The sequence below is a fragment of the Triticum aestivum genome, chromosome 3B (assembly GCF_018294505.1).
Source record: "Triticum aestivum cultivar Chinese Spring chromosome 3B, IWGSC CS RefSeq v2.1, whole genome shotgun sequence".
NCBI classification, from domain to species: domain Eukaryota; kingdom Viridiplantae; phylum Streptophyta; class Magnoliopsida; order Poales; family Poaceae; genus Triticum; species Triticum aestivum.
Genome location: NC_057801.1, coordinates 125,500,617 through 125,508,358, shown reverse-complemented (window position 1 = coordinate 125,508,358; position 7,742 = coordinate 125,500,617).

Genomic DNA, 7,742 nt, shown 5'->3' with positions numbered 1-7,742 from the left:
TCTCCTAACCACCTTAGGAAGCTATCGGTTTCCAACACACGTTCATTCTTTCTCTCCATGTTTTGATCTCTAACTCTCTCAACTACACAACCCCCTTTTTCCACTCTGTTACCAAATGTATTTACCTCACACATCGGCCATTGCACCCCATGCCGAGCTCTCTCTCTCCCCCTATCCCTCTCACCCTCTTGTGCTACATACATGCATTTCCTATCTAGCCCCCAACCTCTCGTGCGCACGCACGCACGTTGTCTATCTAGGTCACGCCCTCGAGACTGTCTCACTCTTTCTTCCGCACAGTGGGCCACACTAGCTCAATCTCACTCTCTTTATCTGAGTCTCGTTTAACCTCATTTTCTTTCACACACAAATAATATATCTCCCTGTACGGGCCTCGATCAACACACTCTATACTCTCTCACGCAAATTGTCTATCTAGGCCAGTCCATCCAAGCCGCCCCCACTCTTTCGACCTCATGGCGGGCCACGCTCGCTCAATCTCTCTCTCTCTCTCTCTCTCTCTATCTATCTGTCTATCTCCCTATCTCTCTTTGTATGTCTTGATTGACCTTGCTCTTTCTCGCATAAAAACGATATATCACCATGTTTGAGCCCAGTTCGACCTATTCACATTGCATACTATCTCACGCAAATTGTCTATCTAGGTCACTCTCTCCAACCCGTGTCACTCTCTCGATCGCACGACGCCTCTATGTGATTGATTGACCTTGCTTCCTCCCATGCACAAAATATATCTACACGTCTGTGACTGGATCATCGCTCAAGCTCTGTCTTACAGCCCTCACCCTTGCCAAAAGCTCAATCGGACAATATCTCTTCAAAGCATATATATCCGTTCAATGAATGTCGGACCAGACTCACTTTGTCTCTCTATCTATATGTCCCTCGATTGACCTTGCTTTCTCACGTCGTATCTTCCATGCATTGAAGCTACCTCTCCATCCCTCGCAAAGCCGGAGCTATTTACATTGCAAGGGGCACTCCAACCTTGGATTAATTTGTGTAGGCATTTATTCTGGCCGGTTTAGATTATATTTTCATAGCATTCGGCCCACAACTACTCCAAACATCGTTGCAACCCCTGCAACTCCCCTAGTTGATTTCCCTCTGGCTCGGTCATTGCTCTCTCGCACGTCCTTTCTCGCCTTCAATGTCGCACCATGGTATTATTGCAAAAAAACCCTGTTGTTCTCTTTAATTATTATAAATAAGCTACAAAACTACACACCGATAGTCCACTTGGAATAGAACAAATTTCGACCCACAAATTAAAGTGCTACAAACTACACATCGAGGGGCCCACATGTCATGAGACAAAGTTGGACCCATATACAAATTAAAAAAAATAAAGGACGAGGATCGAACATGCGACGAGGGCCTTCAAGCCGCACGTCAATAGGCAACATACGTAGAACAGCAATGTTTGTTGTACCCCCCTTTTTTCACATAATGTTTTTATATTACCACAACCTATTTAATGGATAACATAATATTATTTTTAGTACATTGGTGGGACCGGCTCGTTAGCATGTATACTATTTGCCTTCACTTACTGGTGGGTTCCATGTGTGCTGTCTCTCTCTCCCCCCTTCTGCGTTTAGACGCACGGGCAAACACGAAGAACTCGCGAGCGATGTTGCCGTTGACCATATCTGGACGCGTTCACAAGTTACGGCACCAGTTTCACGTACTAGTAGCACTAGTCAGTGTGTACGTGCAATGCACGTTAATATGGAAGTATATTAAGTGCATGCAGATATTAAGTAGGATGTTATTTGCGTGTTATTATGTGATTAGCACTATTTTTGGCATGAAATTAACTGCACACTAAACGTGTTGAGCGCTCGACATTGAAGCAGTCTAGGTCGTTGGATGACAAGAAATACATGTGGCTTGATGACGTTTTATATTTAATTTGATACGGCTCTAGCAGAACATTCAATTGATCAAACCATAGATTTCGTTCAGTCTGAATCCAACTTTAAATTATACGACCATCGATCTAAAATAAATGGAAATGATAAACGTTCGGATTTTAAGCATGGCAATCCAAACGTTTTTCATGGCAAATTTATATTGCGCGGCGGCGGCGGGGGCGTCTTGCGGTGGGAAGTGGCTCCTCTGCCGTGCTCTGTGTGTCGTTGGGCCACTGACCAACGGCGACGACGGCGTCTTGCGCCGTTGTTGGCGTACTCCTGGACATTGGCCTAGCTTCAAGGAAGGCCAAAATGTTCTGGACTTTGGAGCGAGTCAACTGGCGGGAGGAGGAGACTAGCGTTGGTGCAAGGAAGCTATCGACAGCGGCCATCCATGCTGCTGAGGGGGGAACTGGCACCCACGCGGGGACGGGCGCTGTCAACGGCGCGGCGGAGACATTCGTGTGCACGGGCACTGGCACGAGCGCGCACATCAGTGCATGCGCAGGCGAATGCGCTCGTAGGTGCACGGGCACCGGCACGGGCGTGCGCGTCAGTGCATGCGCAGACGCATGCACTGGGCAGGTGCACGGGCGCGTGAAAGTTAGCGGGGACCTCATGGAACCCTGTGGCATCAAGCTCGGCGACAATGTGCGGCTCCCAGCCCATCAATGCCACGGGGATGGGCGCTAGCGCAGTCGGGCGACGGGAGACGGAATGGGAACAGGGACAGGCGTGGCATCTTCCCGCAAGGCCAGTTCAAGCTCGTCCCAAAGCGCCTTACGTTCTTGAGACTCCGGCTGTGTGTCTTCCTCAGGAAACTGGAAGACTAAGGGCAGGCCATCGTGATGCGGCATGGCGTACATTTATGTCAGGCTGGTTGGAGGTAGACGACAGGAGAATTGGAGAGGAAGAAAGAAGATTGTAGCGATACCGGGTAGTGCAGGTTTGATTTTAAACTGCGGCGCCGGCAACATTAAAAGTGGGAGCAGTTGGGAGGAAGGTAGGCGGCGGAGCCTGGTCAAACGGCTCGCCTCCCGGTGAGCCTGCACAGCGGTCTGCTCGCACGCCTCCCTGTCAGCTGACACAGCGGTCTGCTCGCACGCCTCCCATCGACTCACGCGCTTGCTCAGACGGCACCTGCCAATGAGAAGTGGGACTCGTGGTTTCAAGAATTTATGATCACTTTTGGATTTTCTGAAATTTAAGATCCAGGATTCGAAACAATATCATAACCTGCATCATGCAATAAATTTTTAAGCCATACAATTGTCCTGTTGTATTTCTTAAGAAAGGATTTGGTCAAACATTTTGCTTAGTTAGACTTCAGACAAGTTATATATGCAGAGTAAAAGGATAATCCCTCCGTACTAGCGCATTGCCTGATATATTAACTCAAGAACTAGGCACGAACAAACAGGCTCAATTATGTGCTCATCTTGGTGTAGTAGTAGTACTAGGCAATGCAGTTGACGGGTGACCTTGGCGAGCGGCGGCCGAGGGAATTGAACCATGCTCGGCACGGTAGGTAATGTTGTCTAGTTACTAAAGCATCCCTCCATTGTTCATCGGTAGTAGTGATTATGGACCGGGGTCATGAGGGGAATTTCCTAGGGCTGGAATTCTGGCCGCCAGATATTTCGACTCGAAACACTGAGGCTCGACTGGTTGGGGTTGCCTAATGTGTGTACCACGCACGCCACCAAAAGGACACGAGCCCGGATTTTTTTTATTTTTTTTATTATTTTTAGGATCAACACGAGCCAAGGTCTCGCTGGTACGCCGTTGGGTCCTACCATTCGAGAATACGAAAGGAACCTTTTAAATTGCCGAACGAATCTATGTGTATCACAATGCCCGTATTTTCCTTGCAAATACTAATCTCAACATGGTAATTGATTTAAGACGAGTTGTTGAATTAGAGTGAGTTTGTGATATAGTGATCTCAACAGGATTTCACATTTCATGGTATCCCTAGTAAGTTTTTCAATGCAAATTCAAATTTAAAAGATGAACAATATGGAGGTGAGAAAACTTTGTATGTATCAAGCATATGACCACACACACACACACGGAGAGAGAGAGAGAGAGATGAACACAACAACAATCCAATAAGTATAGTGCATCTATTTTTCCAAACCATGCATGTATGACAAGAATTCAAAAATACTCCTTCTGTTCCTAAATATTAGTCTTTTAGAGATTTCAACAAGTGACTACATACGGAGCAAAATGAGTGAATCTACACTCTAAAATATGTCTATATACATTTGTATGTGCCAGTCCATTTGAAATCTCTAAAAAGACTAATATTTAGGAACGAAGGGAGTAAAATGTAAGACATGCATGGTCCTCAATTCAATATTTAAAATGAACATGAAACTGAAACATGAATATTAAGTCTAGTACTACAGTACATCCAAATGTTGTGCTTAGGCGGAGCTATGATTGTCGGGGGTCAACCCCTCCACCTTAGATAAAATTTTGAAGCTCTGTTTAGGGTTGTTTAGATTATATTTGTCCCCACCCTCCCAACCACCTATTGGTTGTGCACCCCCCACCCTCCTCCCCGGGGGAATATCATGTGCCCCCATACCTTAGATGCTATATGCCGATACGAGTTGCTTGGAGCTTGTAGATCTGAGATATAGCAGCTCACATGATGTCTTAATATTTTTACAGGAAACCTTGATGAGTTTGAGAATTGCACACAATTTGTACAAAAACTACTCAGATGCCCTTGGATCCCATATCCAACGACCTCGAAGCTCGTATCACCATAGCATCTAAGATGAAGGAGGACATCATATTCTCCTGTATGTAAGAATATCATGTGCTACCACACCTTAGATGCTTTGGTGATACAAGCTCTTCGGAGCCGTTGGATTTGTGACCCAACACCTCCTCGGTGGTTTGAATGGTTTTTTGCAGAAAAGCCCCCAAAGAGTTCGGCCACTGCTTACAATCACAAAGACTGCTCAGATGCCATTGGATCTCAGATCAAACGACCTCGAAGCTCGTATCACCGTAGCATCCAAGCTACGAGAGCACCTTACGTTTTATCGCACCGGAGAATACGAGGTGCTCCCACACCATAGATTCTATGATGATATGAGTTGACGGAGATCTAACGGCCCACAGTAGGAGGTTTGAATGTTTTTGCAATATACGGCTGAGAGAGTTTGGGAATTGCGCAGAAAGTACAAGTACTATGCATGTGCCATCTAATCATTGATCATACGACCTAGATGCTCATATCACTGTAGCGGGTAATTAAGCTACGGGGAGCACCTAATATGAGCAACGGGAAGCCGTTGGATCCAAGATGCAGCGGCACACACGAGGCCTGAATGTTTTATTTGCAAAAGACCTTTGGGGAGTTTGGAAATTGTGCATAATAACAAAGACTACTCCCAAACCGTTGGATCTCACTTCCAACGGTGTAAAAACTCGTATCACCATAGCATCTAAGCTGCGGGGTGGATGTGATATTCTATGCCGCTGTCAATTTTGTTCGTAAACTTGCAAAATATGTGTAACTCATGCCGTTACTTGTCTAACCGTGCAAAGTGTTTGTTCAGAAAAACCATCCTACACTGAAATATCGGAACAACACACGGGGGTCCCACTTGTCATTAATCAAATTTGGACCTAAAACGAACAAACCTGAAAGGCGAGATTCGAACTGGCAACCTGGACTACAAAGCGTAAGTCGATAGCCTGAAACAACAACGGTTGTTGGCTTTGTCCCATAACTTGATTTTATACAGTATTACGTTGAGTAGAGTAGAGGGAGTGCCTCGTCAACACATGCATGACCATTGACACAATTACTGGTGGGTCCCAGGTCTTTGATCTCTCTCTTCTCTCAATTGTCTAACCTTTGCATGGGCACACACGAAGAGTGGCCCTAGCTTGACGTGGTGTTATTACAACTAAAAAAAACCTTGGGAAATAGAAGAATCGCCTAGAACAAGAGAAGTTGTGGCTGGTCGAGACGGAGCTAACCACACCTATCCTCCGTGCCACATTAGCATGATGAAGCTGTGTGGCTAGTGGGGTGTTTTCGACCGACTGTCTGGGTCCCGAGGTCGAACCATAGGTACTATGTCTGATACAGTATATTTTTACACGCACATTTTTCCTCCGTGCCGAGACGTGGCACACCCTACCTCGCGGTTTTGGGGTCCTCCCGGGTGGTGCACGCATATATTCTTCCTGACGTGGGACGCCCTACCGCGCGTTTTCTGGGTCCTCCTCGGTCATAGCGCCGAAGCAAGTAAATGAGTCATCAAATCACGAAAGACCACCTTTCTTGCCGAGTACATCAGTGAAGCACGATGGCTAGCTAGTTGGGCTAGTTCGACCGATTAGCTAGGCCGCCACCACATATGTTTTTTCACCCCTTTTTTATCTACTTGCTGGCAGGTAAATTTAAATATCCACCGCGACATTGCTCTGGTGTTTGGGTGCAGCACAATTTTTATTTTTTTGACTGACGGGAGCAGGTGCGGCAGTATTTTTAATTTTTTGATTGACGGGAGCAGGCGCGGCAGCAATTAGTCACGATGATTCCACCTGTAAAACCCACCGCTCCCTGATGTGAGAAGTCGTCAACTAGTGTTTTACCATGGTGAAAACCAAAAGATTCCCCACTCCTCGGCTGGCTCCCTTCGCCTTCCCGTAGATTGCACTGCCTTTCAGCCGTTTCCGCCCCTTTGATTCCTCTCCCCATTGCTTCTACCTGGTGCCATGGCGGCACAGCAGATCACGGAGTCCGAGGTGAGGCGCCTGACATAGGAGCTCCAGGCCAAGGATGCGGAGCTCAGGGCCAAGGACGTGGAGCTCCATGAGCTCAAGGAGGAGAGGAGTGCCATGCTCCTCTGTTATGTGCGAGAGTTCACGGAGCTTGAAAAGCTGCAGGCGTCCACCACAAAGTTGCTCGAGGCGTTGACGGTGTTTCTGCAGAAAGCGGGAGATACGATAGGCTGTCAAGGGAGCCGGCTGGAGCGCGAGCGGGCCGATCGTGACGAGGTCCAGGATCGCCTCAGCCACTTGGTGAACCAAGTTACCAGGCACGTGTTGCGGCTGCGTGATGCCTACCGTCGTGATAGCGCGACCATGCCGGCCATCGGGGTAAACCCGTTCAACCACCCGGTTGACTTCAACAAGCTACGGCTTCCTGACTTGGTCTCCTTCTTCACCTATATCTCCGAGGAGCTGAGCCGTCTCAGCGCGATGGTGGGGGCGGAGCTAGACAAGGAGGGGTTGCGGGCTTCTGTCGCCGTTGCCTGGCGAATCCTTTCAGGGCTCCGTCACCGGAATCCATTCGTGCCATTGGATGCTGTCTTTGATGAGCTGGCTCCCGTCGACCGGGAGTGGGCTCTGCGGGCGGTTGCACCCTGCATCACCAACGTCATGCGCCTCAAGAAGCAGAGGGACTTCTGTGTTGTTTAGGCGCCCTCTGCATGGGCATGTCCATGTCTCGGTGCAACATGACCGTTGGATCAAACTCAGACGGTGCAGATCAGTCACTATAGCACAAAGCGTGTGGGTGTGTTTGGTTGCATTCTCATCTCAATATAGTTGTTTCCTCTTCATGTATTTGTGTTAACCTACTAGTGTGGACTCATGCACCCTTCATGCACTCTGCCAAACACCCAAAAGTGGGTCGAGAAGGGAACTTTTGCTCCCATCCCATGCACCCTTCATACACCCTGCCTAACACTATTCGTGCTTTTATGGTTCATGTTTCATGGAGTACTGTAGCACCGTACTCTCCATGTGCTATAGACCTAGTTCTGT